Source organism: Lepisma saccharinum, chromosome 6, assembly GCF_977018435.1.
Source record: "Lepisma saccharinum chromosome 6, izLepSacc3.1, whole genome shotgun sequence".
NCBI classification, from domain to species: domain Eukaryota; kingdom Metazoa; phylum Arthropoda; class Insecta; order Zygentoma; family Lepismatidae; genus Lepisma; species Lepisma saccharinum.
Genome location: NC_139234.1, coordinates 70,614,639 through 70,634,350, shown reverse-complemented (window position 1 = coordinate 70,634,350; position 19,712 = coordinate 70,614,639). Strand labels below are relative to the sequence as shown.

The following is a 19,712-nucleotide window of genomic DNA, read 5'->3' as shown; positions in this document are numbered from 1 at the left end:
AAACTTGACTCGCGTAAGAACTATTAAGGTTCGTATTGAACAAAATCTTAAAACATTTTTGTTTAGTAATCGATAAAACTTCACAGTATGTGTTACATACGTAATTGCATACATAGCATGATGAAATCGCGATAAAACAAAAGGAAATTGGTTTGTAAAAACCGTCTGTATGCACACTAAAGTATAGTGGAACCACAAGGAAAGAAACCTGCGCAGACCCCATCGCGCTGGCGGGTGGGGGGGAAAAAGACAGGAGGAAGGAGCCTTCAGAGCGGCCAACGTCAGTGTTGCCAGACCTATTGATTTCTCGGTAGGATTCCATAATAAACTATTGCTATGGCACCTCCGACGACCTGCTCAAAAACAAGTTTCCTGGTCACCTTACTTGAACATGGAGGGGAGAGTGGAACTCCACTCAGCCATGAAAAGTGCTGTTTGAACTGTGAAATTATGCCAAACGATGTGCTAGGACATTATTATTATTTTATTACTATTACTACATTATCATGGGCGCCCGGAAGGGGGGGGGCGTGGCCCCCCTGGAAAATGAAAGTCAACCAAAAATTATATATTTTTTACATATAATTTCATTTCAGCTGCAATCATGTGTGTTAATTATTGCATGAATATGATACATTGAAATTTAAGCAATGTTTTTTGAGGGAACAACACTATTATTGGAGAAAATGTGCCTTCTTTGCCCCCCCTGGAAAAAAATACCTTCCTTGGCCCTGCCTGGAAAAAATCCTGCGGACGTCCATGTACATTACTATTTTTAGACGGTTGTATTTTATCCCACCCGAAAATCTATTTCTATTTTAGTTATTTTACGTCGCTTTTGTGCCTCTACGGGTAAGTACGACAACAAGGATGAATGAAAAACTGATGAAATGAATGAAGTAACACAAACACAGTGAAACGTCCTTGCCTTACTAAGTAGAAATACTGACTTCGTAGCGTGGGCAAATTATTTTTTATATGTATGTGTCTGTGTGTGTGTGTGTGTGTGTCTATTATATATAAAATGCAGCAACATAGGGGCAGCATAACTGACGAATAAAGCATGTGAGTGTTAATAACAAGAAATTTGCTAGAGAACGAAGCGGCATAGTTCAATTACAAAGGAAATAATGCACCCCCTCCCCCGTAGTTGCTTGGAACTTTCATCGGCTTGAAAATATCTATCCTTAATATACTATTCTATACTTAAATACTTAATTTTCTTCAAAATTATAAAGCGGCATGGACGTCCAGAAGGAAGTGCAAGGATGGTCGCCACCCCCTCCCCTTCTGGAAAATGAATGTTGACATAAAAGTACCTATTATTTCAGACGTATGAGTTGATTTCAGTCACAGTAATTTACATCCATTATTATAATAGGGATGTAGGAACGTGATAATTTCAAACTCACGTGGTGTTTTCTGAAAGGGCAACATTAGGCTATATGGGGTAATATGCCTCGTTTACCCGCCTGATAAAAATACATTGTTTCCCCCTCGCTGGAAAAAAATCTGCAGACATCCTCTTGTCCCCCAGTGCGCACGCCTAGGCCGCCCCCGAGAAGGTCGTTCATCCGCTACTATTAGATCATCGGATTTTATAGCAGATCTTCTGGTTTCCCAAGGAACACTCTCCCGATTTTTTCAAGTCTGACCTGGTAACACTGCCCCGAGCACCGATAACGGCAGGGAAAATGCGCGAACGCTTTTAAGGGAAGGTTTTTTTCCTTGTGGTCGAGCTATAGTGAAAGAACACGTCGACAAATGCTAGCAACTCCAAACTTAACCCTTTACTGGAAGTATGTGTCTGACAGACACGCATGTTTTTTTTCGTTGTGCTGGTAACACTGTATGTTTCTGTGACGCGAGCTCCTCAATACCTTCATATTTTTTTTTTCTTAGGCCGTGTCCGAAAGGTGCAAGACCGTACTTGAAACGAGCATCCTCCGAGTATGGTCTTGGAGTTCGGTCTTCAAGTCGTGGATTGGAAGTACACGTCTTTCGAATTGCACTTCGACTGCAGCGCCAAATACGATCAGTAGATAAAACTGAGTACTCGTTGTTTTCCTCGCGTTTTAAACACTTATTTTTCACCATAGAAATCACATAGCATTTTCAAATGTTCGTACACATACATTTCCACACATTAGAAGAACTATAACCAACAACTTGCTGGCCCATAACCTGTGTCGCTGGCTTTCTACCTCCGTGATTTTAAACAAATGAACAACGAGTGCGGAAACCACGTGACCTAGTCACCAACCATCTGCACTGCGACCTGTGCACTTGCGTGCTTCTGTTCTTGGCGCTTTCGAACTGCACTAGGTGACGTAACTTCCGCACAAGACCATACTTCAAGTCTGTACTTTGTACCTTTCGGACAGAGCCTTAGTTTGGTGGTGTGATTCATTGTTGTCGGTCGCGCTTGTGTGTTAGCTGATAAGAGCTTTTTTGTAACATACCGTGTCTGAGAGGCACATACTTCCCTCTATGTACCTTGCATACTTCCAATAACGTAAGTTTTTTTGCGTGTCCCGTGGACACATACTTCCAGTAGTGTAGTTTTCTTGCACACAAGTATTATTGATGTTGATGATTAGAACTTAGTTATAATGGAGGAAGGACCTTCTACATCTAGGAAAAGGAAACTAAGCGATGTAGCGAAAGTGGGTGAACTCAATTTTTGCGCCAAGGTTTTAAAAATGTGGGAAGAAGTGGAAGAAGAAGACGGGCTAGAAGAGGAGATGGAAGATCTCAGGGGGTGCTCGTTTGGCGGTGCAGATCGTATGCGCAGTTGTCCGTGGATGCATGACGTCACCATCGAAACACTCGGCACGGAAAAGGCTGGTTCCTTATGCAAATATTGAGAAATTTGTCAACGAATATCTTCTCAAATATAGTAGCAAGGGAAAAGTTACAACTTTTACTGTTAAGATTCATCCTTTCTAATCAATTTATCACAAAGTTGATTCAAATGTGTAAAATGGTTTTCAAGAAATCGTGTTACGAAGGAACCCCTGTTTTGTTCTCTCCAGGCTTCCAATGTAAGGGAGTTTTAACTTAAGCGCGTTGGATTTCTTTTTGCTCTATGTTTTGAAATAAGATTATTTTGTTCTTGTCAACTGAAATCATGCCTAAATGCTATGGAAAGCTGTGAAAACTATTATCAGAAAACTAACGAAAGAAAACTAAAATATCACAGCTTGATTGATATAAAAAAATGCGAGATTGCCCATTTTTGTGAAAATGCATTGTGCGAGATCTAAAAGCAGAACTTTATAATATTGTATGTAAATGTAAGGGTGTAATAAACGTGACTGCTTCCCAGGCACGTATCCAAGGGGGGGGCTTAGGGGGCTCGAGCCCCCCCGAAAGTTTTCGGTTTACACTAGATAAAATGAGATTTTTTGTTTCTTGTGGTGTCAAATAAAATAATGTGACGTTAATTTAAGGAGAGAAATAATTATCGAGGCAAGACGGAGAATATTCTATAACCCTGTTATTGGTAACAGCTCGTATCCAAGGTGGGAATCAGGGGGTTCAAGCCCCCTTCAGAAAATTTTCAGTTTACGCTAGATAAAATTAGGTTTTTGGCTTCTTGAATAATATGGTGATAATTTGAGAGAGATAATTATCTAGGCAAGACGGAGAATGTTCTATAAGCCTATTATTGTTAATAGCGCGTATCCAAGGTAGGGATCAGGTTGTTCGAGCCCCCCCTCCCCCGCTTCCCAAGGAAATTTTTCAGTTTACACTGATAAAATTAGGTTTTTGACTTCTTGAATAATGTGACGATAATTTAAGGATAGAAATAATTAACGAGACAAGACGGAGAATGTTCTATAACCCTGTTATTGTTAATAGTATGTATCCAAGGTGGGCATCAGGTGTCTCGAACCCCTCCCCCAGGAAATTTTTCAGTTTACACGAGATAAAATTAGGTTTTGTCTTCTTCAATAATGTGACAATAATTTAAGGAGATAAATAATTATCGAGGCAAGACGGAGAATGAGTAGTGTAATTGGATAGTTTCTAAGCCACACTTGGTACGAGCCCCTTTTTTTTTATGGATTTAACCTCAGTGGTAGCATATTTTGACGATTTTTTTGTTGATTTTATAGCGTTTGACGACTTTTCAGTGCAATTTTCACCGCATCTAATTTTTTTCCCACTCACACTTGGTACGAATGCCACGATCTTACGTGATATAACTTAACCTATCTTACGATTTTTTTTTAACGATCTTCAGTGACCTATCATTTTTTTTATTTACGCACCGAACTAACTTACATTGGACTCCGTTTGTTTTAATATTTCAGTATTTTAAAGTTTTCACATATTTTATATAACCTAAAAAATGTGTTGATTTTTTTTTTTAGTATGTGGCAATTTTTTTACGAATTTTTTAAAACTGTTCCTTCACCCTCTCGTTCTTCACGTCGTACGCGAAGGACTTCTCTGCAATCAGGATGACGCTGCACACGGTATCATCGGGCAGCGCGTCGTGGAACTCGCAGACGACCTTGATGTTGGTGCGATCGTTGACCACGACCTGCTTCCTTTTTGTGGTGTTGATGACGGACATGGGCCTGCGTGCTTTGAATTCGCTGGGAGTGTAGTACATGTCGACGTTTCCCTCCGTTACCCTCTTGTAAGCGGTGTACGCTTCGTAAAGTTTTAGGTAATTATCTTTTGTCATGTCGAGGTTGTAATTCTCGCGCGGAAACACTTCGCTGCGTCCATTCTTGAGATAAACGTTCTTGATCTTGCAGTCGTCGAATCCGCAAACAGATTTTTTCTAAGTCTTGCCGTTTCCAAGATAACCCCACTTCCGGTCGCCATTTTGGATTTCCGAGCATAGGTTCTATTCATACTTCTTCTCACGTATAGGTGTACATGACGAATCCGCAAACAGTTTTTTTCTAAGTCTTACCGTTTCCAAGATAACCCCACTTCCGGTCGCCATTTTCGATTTCCGAGCATAGGTTCTATTCATATTTTACTCACGTATAGGTGTACATGATGAATCCGCAAACAGATTTTTTCTAAGTCTTACCGTTTCCAAGATAATCCCACTTCCGGTCGCCATTTTGGATTTCCGAACATAGGTTCTATTCATACTTTTTCTCACGTATAGGTGTACATGATGAATCCGCAAACAGATTTTTTCTAAGTCTTACCGTTTCCAAGATAACCCCACTTCCGGTCGATATTTTGGATTTCCGAATGTGTAATGTTTAATGTCCATGTCTCTGTTTTTGTAGGTTTTTTTAATTGTCCTAGGGACACCTCTGTTTGTCAAAAATTCGAGATATTTGTAATTTTAGATTTTTTTTAACGCTGTGGACTTAGAAAATTTTCGATTGGTTCCATGAAGACCTATGTTCATTTTGGTATGGGTGGACAGAGGACACCGAGACTCGACCGACACACTAAACCCGACCTCTCTACGCGTATTCTACGTCACCAAAAATCGACAAGGGGAGACGACAACGACGGAGTCATCAATGAGTAAACATCTGAACTCGGTGATAGAACCATGTAACTATCTGCCATCTGTTAGATGTTTTGTGAACTAAGTGGTGCTTTGTTTCTGTGAGAAAAAAAAATGCAATGCTTTTTGCACTTGGTTATCATCACCTAACATGTTATTAATTGTTTTTTAAAATTAATTACAACTGAAAACTAATAATTAATATTATCTAATGTTACTAATTAATATTATACAAGTAATTGATATATTTTTTTTGTTCTTGTTGCTAGTGTTGGGTAATTATAGTTGTTGCAAAATATAGCTCTCGCGTATGACCGTTTCTGAGTTTTGTTGGTTATATATAGACGAATCGAAATTTTACTAGTTATGTTAAATTGTATGTTAGGGTACATGGTAGGAGAAATCATTGTATGTTAGTAGTGGGATTGGCTATAGGATAAGCACCACTTATAAGCGTAGAAAAGGAGAGGCTATTTGATTGAACAATCCGATTTGCCCATACTTAAAACAATGGCAAGAGGGGCTTATACCCCAATTCTTCAGGTGTGATATGCTCTGAAGTTTTAAGAATTTTGAATTCTAGTGTAGAAAAGGTGAAGCCTCTCAGACAGATTTGCCTATACTTAAAATTATGTCAAGTACCCATATCATCTTATTGTTTATAGTGTGTTTTTTCTGTCAAAATCCCAGGAGACCCAGTAGAGTGTGGTGCATAGCCCCATGGTTTTTATTGCCTTGCAATCAGGAGGCCTCTGGGTTTGAGTCCTCATAAAATATGAAGCCTCCCCTGATGGCAAAATGTTAATATTGTTGCCTTGTAAACAAAAGGCTCGGGTTTGAGTCCTGATAAAATGTGTAAGATTGAAATACATGTTGCAAAATAATATCTCCATACGTGAGATTTTGAGAATAATTATTTCTAGTTGATATACAACTGATAGCTTCCAGATCTGAAAACCTGGTAAAGTGTGTTTTACAACAGCATAAAAAGAGCAAAATTATTTTATATTGGGGATCACCCGAGCCTAGTTATTGCTGTTATAATTGTTTTGGCATAGTTCTGTTTTTTTGGACCAAGAAATTTTATATAAATAAACAACAAAAATGCCAAAAAAAAATATTGCAATCAGTGTAATAAAAATATATCTAGTTCTCATTGGGCCAGGCACCGGCATATTTGCGACCGTAAGAAATGCAGAAAGGCCATGAAAATGTGTCCAAGATGCCACAAAATATTAAGCAAGGCATATTACAAATGGCATAAGTGTAATTCTTATGTACAGTCATCAACATTGCCCTCACAACCATCCACATCTGGTCTGAAAAGGAAGCATGAAGCACCTGTTAATGCTGGACCTGCAAAGCAGCCACGCTATGCACCACCTATCCATAGCAGTTTTAATGGCCAATTAAGAGATTATCGGTTTGTATCAGAGCCAAGATGTGGTATTGAGAATTTTTTGAACAGTGTAAATCCTGATGTGCAGGCAATTCTAAATGCACAAAATGGCTCTTATAAGCTCTCCCTCAAATTGTTTACACAATATAAGAAACCAAATGGCACAAAATTTACACAGCCCCACATAACAGAAACTGTACCTGTATATTCAAATGCAAATTCAGACAAAATAATAAGCAGTTTGATAGATCAACTGAACATTAAACACTCTGAATTTGCAGCAAAAGAGTCTGGATGGAGCCTATGCGGATCTCCACACAAGTTATATGTTAATATTTCTGAATTCAGCCCATTACAAGGATCTACATATTTGCCATTACCTGCCAATATTAAAAACAAAAAAGCCGTGGTTAATATTGAAAATACCGACCAGAAATGCTTTTTGTGGTGTATTTTAGCTGCTTTGTTTCCAGTTTCAAGAAATCCTCAGTGAATAAGTTATTATAAACAACATGAACATGATTTTGATGAAGCAATGGAGGGTTTAGAATATCCAATGTCTGTTCAGAATATTGATAAATTTGAAAAAAAGGCCAGGGATATTAATGGCAAACAATTATCTATTAATGTATTTATTTGTTCCACTGGCAATTGCTTGGTAGAACCTCTCAGAATCAGTATATTTAATGATGAATCTGCTGTTCCGATTGATTTGCTCTTAATTGAAGGGGATGGCACATATCATTACACTCTGATACATAATCTTGAAGCTTTAGTGAGAAAGCAAATAGACAAATCCAATACAATATTCAAGTTGTGCAGAAGATGTTTAAGTGTATTTGATGGCAGGAAAATGGTGAATGGGGTTCGGGAAGTGAATGCAGAAATTGCTAAAAACAAGTTAATTGAACATTTAAAATACTGTGGCAACTATAAACCTGTTCATATGGTGATGCCAATGCCAAGTGAAAATGCAGAATTCAAAAAGTTTGAAGCCTTGTCGGAACACCCAGCATATATAGTTTGTGATTTTGAATCAAATCTCAAACCTCTTGCATTCTGCAATCCAGATCCTGAAGAATCTTCAATTACACCATACCAGCTACATGAACCTTCTAGTTTTTATTATGTTTTTGTACAGGATGGTGTTGTTAGTAAAAAAGATTCATACATGGGAGCAGATGCCATCAAAAAATTTGCACATAGAATAGAAAATGAGTGCTATGACATAGCATCTAATATCTTATTAAAATCAAAACCTATGTTGCCTTTAACAGAGAAACAGATTGAAGATTTCAACAATGCAGAAAAATGCCCGGTATGTGATTCTGAATTTTCAGATACAAAAATCAAGGTGAAACACCATTCTCATACAGATGGTAAATTCAAAATGGCCCTGTGTAATAGCTGTAATATTAAGATCCAGAGACCAAAATTTATCCCTATATTTTGCCATGGAGCATCCAATTATGATTTTCATCATCTGATCAGATATGAGGGGTTTGATAAGCAGAATTTAAATATTTTAGCTGAAAATGATGAGAAATATATTGCTATTAGCAAAATAATTAAAGTTAATGGTGTTCCTATTCACATAAGATTTCTTGATTCCTACAGAATTTTATCTGCTAGCCTGGCTACACTGGCCACTCAATTATCTGATGATCAATTCAAAATCACATGTGCCATGTTTCCAAATCAGGACCTGAAATTAATTAGGCGGAAGGGTGTATATCCATATGATTATGTTACAGATTTTTCTAAATTTGATGAGTGTGCTCTGCCACCACAACAAGAGTTTTACAGCAAAATCAGAGGATCTGGAATCACTGATGAAGATTATCACCATGCCCAATTGATGTGGAACAATTTAAAATGCCAGACATTTGGTGATTATCACATGGCATATTTAAAACTTGATGTGACCCTCTTAGCTGATATACTGCAGGCATTCAGAAAATCTTCCATGCAAAATTATGAACTGGATCCAATGTACTTTTACAGTGCCCCGGGCCTAGCATGGTCTGCAATGTTTTTAAACACTAAAATGCAATTGGATCTGATCCAGGATCAAGATATGTATCTGTTTATGGAACAATGTATAAGAGGAGGCATGGTGCAATATTCTCAGAGATATGCCAGAGCAAATAACAAATATATTTCTGATTATGATCCAGCACTGCCATCAAATTATATACTGTATGTAGATGCAAACAGCCTCTATGGTTATGCTATGATGGATAAATTGCCATATGCAGGGCTTGAATGGGTTGAAGATTTTAATATTGAGAATCTTCAGGATTTTGATGACAGTAACTATGGCCTGTTCTTAGAGGTTGATCTGACAATTCCAGATAATTTACACAACAAATTTTCTGATCTGCCCCCAATTCCTGAGGTTAAGTGCTCACCTGGCTCTAAACAGAAGAAATTGATGATGACACTGGAGCCAAAACAGGGCTATGTCATATATTACAAAAACCTCCAGTTCCTGATGAAACATGGTGTTCAAGTGAGCAAAGTTGGCAAAGTTTTGAGGTTCAGGCACTTAAAATGGTTGGAGCCATATATTAATACAAACACAGAGCTTCGAACATCTGCAAAGAGCCAATTTGATAAGGCCTTGTTTAAATTGATGGTCAATTCTGTGTATGGCAAAACTATTGAAAATGTCAGAAAACATACCGATGTTAAAATAATTACTGACCCCAGCCTGAGCAAAAAATTGGTTGCAAAGCCTAATTTCAATTATAGAAGAATTTATGATGAAAATATGGCTCTTTTCAACATGAAAAAAACAAAGATTAAGTTTGATAAACCTATTTATGTAGGGGCTGTGATATTGGAATTGGCCAAATTACATATGTTAAAATTGTATTATGATGTGCTGAAACCTTTTTATGGTGATAGTGTAAAATTGATGTACATGGACACGGATAGTTTTGTTCTTGATATTCACACAGAAGATGTTTATAAAGATATGTCACAGCCTGCATTGCTTGAATATTTTGATACCAGTGAACATACAAGGATTCAACCCCACAACAAAAAGGTGCCTGGCAAGTTAAAAGATGAGACACTTGGTGATGTTATTATGGCATTTGCTGGGTTAAGAGCCAAGATGTACAGTTTTGAAACATGTAGTGGTGTTGTTGCCAAAAAAGCCAAGGGCATTGGCAGAGTGACTGTTGACAAAGAGCTTGAATTTGAGGATTACAAAAATTGCCTCAAATCATGTAGCACAATCAGAACATCAGAATCCAGAATTCAGAGTATGGATCACTTGTTGACTACAAATATTGTAAGAAAAGTTGCTCTGGACCCACATGATGATAAGAGATGTATTTTATCATGTGGCACACATACTTTACCATGGGGTCATTGTGATTTGAAAAGTGGCAATCAATGCCCAATTACAGAGCCTGATTTGAAATAAATAAACATGCCTATGAACTTATTTGGGTTCAAAAAACAGGCTATTATGGACCTGACAACAGCACAACCCTCTTCTGATATGATATCTAAACTGAGTGCTTTGTTTATTATTCATCTAAACAGCATACTTACAGATATTGATGATGAAACGGGTAAAACATTGTACATATTTAACAATAATTTAAATCATTACCAATTACCTGTGGGTGGGCAATTGCAATTTATTACAACCCCTGAGGGTGATGTTAAAATTTCAGTAGGGAGAAATATTTATAGAATTAAGCACTCAAACATGATTTCTGGCACTGTATATACTGTTTCTGCTGGTGACTGCTTATATATTGAGGTCCCTGGATCCTATGACAAGCTTATACCCTTTTTTATAGAATTAAGAATTAGATATTCAATAATAAATAACCGCTAAAACAAAAATGCCTAATGATATATTTGGCCAAACAAGGCATGAAGATCACAGTGATGAGATTCTGATGCTTGATGTCAGAGTCAAGAAATTAAGAAGTGATTTACAAGCTTTACAAACCACACTCAATGCCAGTCTTCAATTAGAAATTACAAATTTGCAATCACAATGCATGGACCCTCTTCTTAAAATTGATTCTGAACTCAAATTATTGCTTCAGAAATATACTGATTTGGCCACATTGGATAATTTTCAAAGTTTAGAAGAGGCTGTAGCAGCTCTTCAAGCCAAATTTAAGTCCCAGGCCACCAACTCTGAGCAATTGAAACAACAATTAGAAGAGCAAATAAATAATGTCCAGACACAACTCCAAACAATTGTCAAAAGCATAAAATCACAAGAAGATTTTGATCTAGTGATTTCCACTCTAAAGGAACAGATTCAGTCACTCCAAATACCTAATCTGGACCCTCTGAACAATGCCATAGCCGAGGTTAAAGAAAAAATTGAGACACTTGAAAATTTTATGAACAATTTGCCATCTTCTGATGCTTTGAATGCAATAACTCGGAGTGTAGCAAATATTAAGCTGCAACTTGAAACATGAAGATTTTGGAAAAATTCAAAGTTCCATAACCCATCTTGAAGGTACAATAGCAGCAGTGCAAAGTGATTTGGCAAATGTACTAGAATCCCGATTGCCTGGGATTGTAGATACCCTTGTTAGTGTCCAGCAACAAATCACAAAGCTTGAAAACCTCAACACTGAATCTGAACTATCTCATTTTCATCACTTGATAGATGATATCCAAACAAAGCTTGAAATTTTACAACAATCAACACCCTCTCAGGCAGATATAGCCCTGCTCCAAAATGCTATGCAAAATGTGGCTGATGCTTCTGAATTAAACAATGTAAAATTGGCACTTGAATCTTTGCAAAATACAGTATCAAATCTGCCTACATCACAGGAACTTAAAAATATTAAGAGAGCAGTGAATCGCATATTGAAATCAGAAGATATCAAGAATATCCAGGCAGAGATCAAACAACTTACTCAGACAGTGGCCACTCTTCCAACTAATCAACATATTAATGAATTGCATGCCCTGTTTGAGGATATCAGAAGACAGGTCCATGATCTTACTGCTCAAAATTCAAAATTGGCAGTTGTTGAAAATTTGCAACAAATTGTAGCTAATATCAAGCAACAGCTAGGGACCATGGAATCCAATCAAGCAAATGCTCTGTCTGTTTTTGCCACCCAGCTACAAGAGATTGTGCAACAATACAAGAAACTTGTTGTGGACATAAAAATCAAGCCAGGCCATGATGATGTTGTTAGAACCATCAATGAGCATCTTGAATCTGTAACAAGCAGATTGCTCACAGCAGAAAAGGAAATAACAGGCATAATTGAGAATCCAAAACATACAGTAATTCTTGAATTGTACAGCATCCCCAACAAAGAATATGATTCTCCATTTACACCAGGTGGCAAAATATATATGCTGTCCCCTGCACAATTTTATTACCAATTTTTTGTTGGGGGCACATTGAGACCAATCAAGATCAAATATTGGCTTCAACCACAGGCACACCACTACCCTACCTTATCAATAACAAATGCTGATAACAAAGTGAAAATCACCAGTGTAGAGTTAGAGGATTTTACAGACCCCAATACATTAGAAACAGCATATGTTGAAGATGATGGCTCTCTGGAATTTAAAATACAAATAGGGGACAAATTATATTTAGAAAATCCTGCAGTATCAGCTGCTGAACACCCCATAGTTGCAATATTCTTGTTTACATATTATGTCTAGACAAATTATTGTTGATGAATTACACAGACAGGCCCGACATAATTTTAAGAGACTTCCAGTAGTCACAAAAAGCATAGATGATTTATGGCAGAGCGACTTGATTGAAATGGCAAGTGGACAGTTGAAAAACTTAGACAAAATCAACAAGGGCTACAAGTATCTACTCACTGTAATAGACACATTTTCAAAATTTGCCTGGGCTGTGCCACTCAAATCCAAGACTGGAACATGTGTTACAGAAGCCATCAGGACAATCATCAATCAGAGTGGAAGATCACCGCGCTATTTGCAAACAGATAATGGCAAAGAATTTTATAATTCAGTGTTTCAACAATTTATTAAAAGCCAGTCAATAAAACATTATTCGAGTTACAGTGATCTCAAAGCCTCAATTGTAGAGAGATTCAACAGAACCTTAAAAAATCTTATGTATAAACAATTTACACTTCAAGGTAATTATAAATGGATTAATATTCTTCCAGAACTTCTACATAAATATAACAACTCGGTCCATTCCACAATCAACATGAAACCCTCTGAAGTAACTTCATCTGATGAGCAAAAATTGATCAGCACTGTTTATTATCCTAGATACCAGGCAACAACAAGAAAAGCCAAATACAGGGTGGGTAATCAAGTAAGAATCAGCAAATATAAGCACTTATTCAAAAGAGGCTTTACAAGAAACTGGAGCACTGAATTATTTACAGTGGTTCAAGTTAAACCTGGGACCCTTAACACATATATAATAAAATATCACCGAGGAGAAATTCTCAAAGGCAGGTTCTATGAACAAGAGCTCAGCAAAACTAAACAGCCTGACACATATCTCATAGAAAAAATCATCCGCAGAAAAGGCAACAAGTTATTTGTCAAATGGCTGGGACTCCCAGAACACAACTGGATCGATGCAAACAAAATAATAATATGAACACCTGGGATGTTATAAAAAGGCTGCCAGAACCTGAACAGCAGAATAAGAGAAATGGCAACTTTCTGCCTGATAATATTAGGTGTCTTATTGTTGGGCCATCGTCTTGTGGTAAAACTACACTAATGGTTGATAATTTTTTATTGGCACCCAACTGGCTAGACTGGAAAAACAGGCACTTGTATGTCTTCTCTAAGAGCTTGGAACAATTAAAATATCAGCAGCTGATGAAGCTATATGATGGATTGGATATTGCCACTTTTGAACCAGATGTTAAGCCACTTAATGACTGTCTCGATAATTCTGTTGTTGTGTTTGATGATATTATATTGGATAATCAAAACAAGGTTAGAAATTTCTTTACACAGGGCCGGCACAAAAACATTGATTGCTTCTACCTGGCACAGACTTTTTCTAAAATTCCGAAGCAGCTGATCCGAGACAACAGCAATTTTATATGTGTGTTTCATCAAGATCATACCAACCTCAAACACATACATGATGAATATGTAGGTGGGGACTTGAGCTACAATGATTTTTCTAAGTTTTGCAGCAGGTGCTGGAACCAGGACAGTTATGGGTTTGTCACAATTGATATGACAAGAACACCCAATAGTGGCAAATACAGAAATAAAATCAACAATTTTCTAGACATTGAAACATATATAAATAACCATGAAAAGGCCAATCATTGATGATCTTAAATTAAGAGATTATCTTGTAAAAAAGATTTAAGGGATGGAAATCAGAGAACCGGGGAATTTATGAAAAACACAAACAAACAGAACAGCCTATAATTGATGCTATTGGTGAATTAGGTAAGAATATCAAAACTGTTACAGAGCAAAATCAAAATTTGATCACAGAGCTTGTACCTGTAGCTGCAAGAAACATATTAGATTATCCATTCACCCCACTTTCCAGTATTCATACACCTAGTCCTATTGCTCCTAGAAGAATTGAAGCTACTCAGGATCCTATTGAATTGGGTCTTCTTGCTCAAAAATATTTAACCACACCTAAAGACAATAAAGATGAGGTGTTTGGCTTATATGCTGACACAGAGCTTGATGGTAGCATCATACATAGAATTGGCAATTTCAGAGTAACATTTATGGGGGATGATCTGATTGTTTATTCAGAATCTCGTCTCGGAGAAAAAGGTGCTTTTGTTAAGTACCCCGGAACACCTGGATTGTGGGAACTGATGACTCGGAAAAGGCCTGGCAGCTATACAGATCAAGATTATGAACATTACAAAGAAATATTAATAAAATCAGATGCTCTATACCAGAACAATGATCCCACACAAAAAAGAGTCAAGTCGAGCAGTGGAGCAAAATACAATAATTTAATCAAGCCCATATGGTCACAAATTAAGACAGGCAATACAATACAACACCCTGCCTAAAGAATTTGTGTGGGTTGATGATGTCAGGAAACTTGTAGATAGGTTATTGGTGATAGCTGGGGAGGAAAATGCTGGGAACCACAATTTTTACAATGAAAAGGTTGGAATTATGGACATGATAAGCACCAAATTGTCTAATTTTATAGTGAATGACACTAAGGGGATTGGATATCTTATAAAAATTATTAATACTCTACCACCTAAATTTTGGAATATTTCTGAGGGCCGGGGGTTGGTTAATGACATTATAAACAAGCTGCCATTTGAACTACATATTCCAGGCTATCAGTATTGTGGTCCCGGTACAAAATTGGACCATAGATTAAACAGAGGTGATCCTGGTATTAATCCCCTAGATGCTGCTTGTAGAGACCATGATATTGCATACAACACACATTCTGATCTTGACAAGAGACATGTTGCAGACAAGAAATTAGAAGAGGCTGCATTTGGTAGATTTGTAAGCAAAGATGCTTCTTTAAGTGAAAAAATAGCAGCATTGGGGACCACCATAGCTATGAGCACCAAACAAAAACTGGGGTGGGGGTTGTGAATATGTATATAATAAACCTACAATGAAGGCCAAGGGTGTTATGTATCAAATACCTTATGCAGGTCTCAAATCTCTTAAAACTATTGACAGTCTTTTAACCAAAAAGCAGCGCAAGAAAAAAAATTCTTGTCTTGCAAAGGGGCATGGTATGAAATTGTTGCTTAGTACCCCCCAATTAAAAAAATTACAGCAATCAAGAAAAAAATCACATGTGGGGGGATTCATATTTACTATCCCGGCCATCTTAGCTGCTCTCGGGGCTGTTGGGAGCTTGGCTGGGGGATCAGCTGCCATAGCAAAAACAGTAATAGATGCCAAGAAAAATAGGGCAGAATTAGATGAGCAGAGGCGCCATAACCTGGCCATGGAGAAACAAGGGAAAGGTGTTAAAAGAGCCATAAATAAGTTTAAAAAAACAAGAGCCGCTTACAAACCAAGATATTGAAGCTTTAATCAAGCCACTGGGCATCAAAAATTTTAGAGGTACATGTCTGATTCTTTACCAGAACAACCACTCAACAAAGAGTGTGGCATTGTTAATTTGGATAAGTACAAAAATCAGGGCACTCACTGGATCTGTTATCTTAAATATTTAAACAATGAGGCATTTGTGTTTGATTCATTTGGAGGTGTTCCACCTGAAAATTTAATAAAATATCTAAAATCAGCTAATCTTTATTACAATAGTGCCCGTGTTCAAAATTTCAAAGATGTTAATTGTGGACATTTGTGTTTATCTGTTCTCAGATATATGTCTCAAATAAATAAACCATCAATTGAAAATTTTCAAAAAGCCTTGTGGTATCTGAAACATCATGGGGGTATTCCATCTCACCAGCGAAAATTCAATATTGAAACTCAAATTACATGATGACATAGTGTATCCCAAAACAATAGCTCTCAGAGCATTTTATGGCATGTACTTGATCCCTAATATTACACACCACAACAACAAAATTGCAGTTGGGGATCAAAAAATTGTCATTACTCCAGGGCAGTATAATCTATCCACTCTAAATGCTCAATTACCCAGAGGTGTAGTGTCAAATCAAAATTCTGTCACTCACAGAGTAGAGATTGTATCTGCTACAGAAACAGTGGATCTGGGTACTATAGGAGAGCTGTTAGGATTTGAGAACAACACAAAACTTGAACCAGCCATCAAACACACTGCTATTAATATACCTAAATTCTTAGCCATAGAGACTCTGAATATTCACTGTAATGTGGCTGAGGGTATGATCACCAAATCAAATGGCATAGGCACTCACAAACAAACCGGCATCATCGCAACATTCAAACCTAATTCTGAATTTATGGAGCCCATCATCTACAATCCATCCCCAACATTATATTTTCCTGTGTGTCATAATAGAATAGATTATATTGAATTGATGGTCACTAATGAAAAAGAAGAATTAGTTGATTTTGCTGGAGCCACAACAACTGCAATCATAGAGATTAATATTTAAATAAAAATACATACAAGAAGAAAATGGAAAATATTGAGAGTTATGAGCTACAATCATTCCCTCCAAACAGGAGGACATTTACAAATTTAAATCAACCCAACACAGAGATTGAGGTTGATCTTGATGTAGGGGATGGCTTTATACACCCCCACAGAGCAGATCTATACATCAAATTTGATGTTGTAAAGCTCGATGGAACAGATTATCCGGCAAATTCAAATATAAGATTGGTAGATAATTTTGTGCCGCATCTGTTCTCTGAAATTGAGATCAGAAAGCATGGCGTTGTTATAAACAGAGTAGATTATCCCGGCATTACCTCCACAGCTTTGGCCACATTAAAATTATCCAAAACCGAGGCTTCTTACTACAAAATAGGTGGATTTGAGGCTGGTGATAAAATTATATCTAAAAGCCACACAGTGCTGTTCCCTATGCGCCTGTTGCCAGGATTCTTCTCAGATTACAAAGATATTATGTGGAAGGGTGGTTTAAGAATCACATTTAGAAGAGCTGCAAATGATAATAATGCTTTGATGAGGTACAGCACATTAAACTCTACAGGGGAAGCTCTGCCCAATATCTTACCTGATGAGGGCAAATGCATTATTCAGACTATGGAGTTAAGAATCCCAGTTGTTGAATATGAGGCCAGTTATGCTCTTAAATACAAAGCTGATATAATAAAAAATCCACAGATTCCTCTACAATTTTATACATATCAATGTACAGAAGCCCGCATCTGGTACCTATTATGAGTTTGATGCTACAAATTCATTCTCCAGTATACAATATGACATGCCGGATTTTGTGGTGGTGCTGTTTCAGACTGGAAGACACAATAATCAAGAAAAAAATTCAAGTAAATTTGATAACTGCAACATCAAGAACATATATCTTAAAAATGGCAGAAATGAGGTATTTCCTAGAGAAAATTATAATTTAGACATGTCCAAGGATGATTTCCTCAAATTATATGAGGCATTTTCATCATACAAAAGGGTCACTACTGGCAATACTGACATGTATTACACACCAGATGAATTCAAAGCACAGAGACCCATGTTTGTAATCAACACTTCAAAAAGGAAACAAGTTGTGGTGAATGACAGGACAAATATTAAAATTATCTGTGAATTCCATGAGGCATTACCTGATGACACTATATGTAGTGTTATTCTCATAGGTGAAAAATCATATGTTTATGATATAAGAAATGAGAGAGTCACAGAGCAATTCTAGAGGGCCGATTCAAACACAGAATCAATCCCCTTGATTACAAAACAATAATACCAACATTTTGCTGCCAGGAAAACTTTTTTATATATTACTTACCCAAATTTTATAGCACCTCTGCTCGTGGCAGGAAAGCTTAAATATATCACATCTGCATTTTGCAGGAAAAACTCAAATATATCACATCTGCATTTTGCAGGAAAACTTTTTTATATATTACTTACCCAAATTTTATAGCACCTCTGCTCGTGGCAGGAAAGCTTAAATATATCACATCTGCATTTTGCAGGAAAAACTCAAATATAGCACCTCTGCTCGTGGCAGGAAAGCTTAAATATATCACATCTGCATTTTGCAGGAAAAACTCACATATATCACATCTGCATTTTGCAGGAAAACTTTTTTATATATTACTTACCCAAATTTTATAGCACCTCTGCTCGTGGCAGGAAAGCTTAAATATATCACATCTGCATTTTGCAGGAAAAACTCAAATATAGCACCTCTGCTCGTGGCAGGAAAGCTTAAATATATCACATCTGCATTTTGCAGGAGAAACTCAAATATATCACATCTGCATTTTGCAGGAAAACTTTTTTATATATTACTTACCCAAATTTTATAGCACCTCTGCTCGTGGCAGGAAAGCTTAAATATATCACATCTGCATTTTGCAGGAAAAACTCAAATATAGCACCTCTGCTCGTGGCAGGAAAGCTTAAATATATCACATCTGCATTTTGCAGGAAAAACTCAAATATATCACATCTGCATTTTGCAGGAAAACTTTTTTATATATTACTTACCCAAATTTTATAGCACCTCTGCTCGTGGCAGGAAAGCTTAAATATATCACATCTGCATTTTGCAGGAAAAACTCAAATATAGCACCTCTGATCGTGGCAGGAAAGCTTAAATATATCACATCTGCATTTTGCAGGAAAAACTCAAATATATCACATCTGCATTTTGCAGGAAAACTTTTTTATATATTACTTACCCAAATTTTATAGCACCTCTGCTCGTGGCAGGAAAGCTTAAATATATCACATCTGCATTTTGCAGGAAAAACTCAAATATAGCACCTCTGCTCGTGGCAGGAAAGCTTAAATATATTACATCTGCATTTTGCAGGAAAATTCATATTAAACAGCACCTCTACATTACAACAGGAGCTCATAAACAGCTCCTGTGTATTGTAGGAAAACTTAAATATATCACATCTGCTCGTGGCAGGAAAATTCAAATAATATGCAATGAATATTCTGTAAGTTACAGATTCGGGCTTATATTATTGCGACAAGACCAAACCTAAATGCAGTTCAGACAATATCCAAGAAGCCAATATTATCATTACTAAGAATTTCCTCTTTGAGTTAATAATATGACTGATAACATGTAATTTTCTCTGAAGGGGTACAGTATAGATAAGAATTTCTCTTTGAGAAAATAATATGATGGATGACATGTAATTTCCCCTGAAAAGGTAGAGTACAGGCTATATTTCTTGTATGGCAGCAGATAAAATCTC

The 19,712-nt window shown here is 36.9% G+C and overlaps 1 protein-coding gene across 2 annotated transcripts in view; it reads right to left on the bottom strand.

Annotated features, from left to right (window-relative positions):
* LOC145988862 (uncharacterized) overlaps window positions 1–19,712 on the bottom strand; it is a 199,664-nt gene that overhangs the window by 109,145 nt on the left and 70,807 nt on the right. The gene's annotated exons all lie outside the window — the stretch shown is intronic.